This window comes from Cyphomyrmex costatus, unplaced genomic scaffold, assembly GCF_001594065.2.
Source record: "Cyphomyrmex costatus isolate MS0001 unplaced genomic scaffold, Ccosl1.0 scaffold264, whole genome shotgun sequence".
Lineage (NCBI taxonomy): Eukaryota > Metazoa > Arthropoda > Insecta > Hymenoptera > Formicidae > Cyphomyrmex > Cyphomyrmex costatus.
Window position 1 is genome coordinate 56,061 of NW_017276736.1, and position 900 is coordinate 56,960.

Consider the following 900-nt stretch of genomic DNA (forward strand, 5'->3'; position numbering starts at 1 on the left):
TATTATGTCTCACGCCATTTTAGCACCGAGACACTTCCGTATTTAACCGTGATAAATAGAATAATATAAATTATAAAGAATAATTTGAACTTTAATATAAAGATAATAATATAAAGAATAGTTTGATAGATAATAATATAAATATTTGATAGATAATAATATATTTTATAGATGATATAAAAGAATAGTTTGAACTTGGTAAGTGATTATATACATTTTTTATTTACATTATTTATTCTATATAACAATATATTAATGTAAAAAAGCAAGTAATAAATACATGCATAAATTTTGTTAAGAGAGAATTATTCAAAATAAAAGCAACATAATTCTATTAATTTATTTAATATTATTAATTTTTAGTTACTAATTTACTAATTTTAGTTACTATTACTAATTTTTAGTACCGTATAACATAGTGATATAATTTGTGAAACATGAAAATATATTCACAAATAATAGATGTGTAAATTATGGACAAATATAATGTTTAGATATATATTTTAGAAACATTATAAATAACAACTTTTTATGTTCAGTAAGCAATTATTAACATCTTTTCTTTGTTGAATTATTGTTTTTGCATATATAGTGTATACTGTAGAATATTGCGATAGAACCAAGATTCTAGAATATTGCGACCGGGCACGTCAAGTTTTTTCACTATAATCCAGTTGACAATACGTATATATCTGTATACATATGTCTGTTATTTTTATATTTTAATTTATAATGCAAATACTATGTTGAAATAATGTTTTCACTGAATACTGTTTACAATTAATGCGACCCGGGCACGCCAAGTTTTTTCTTCACTATAATCCAGTTGACAATTATAGTCACTTTTGGTCTGTCTTATGTGACTGGCGTAATGAAGAATACACTTGGTCAATTATATTT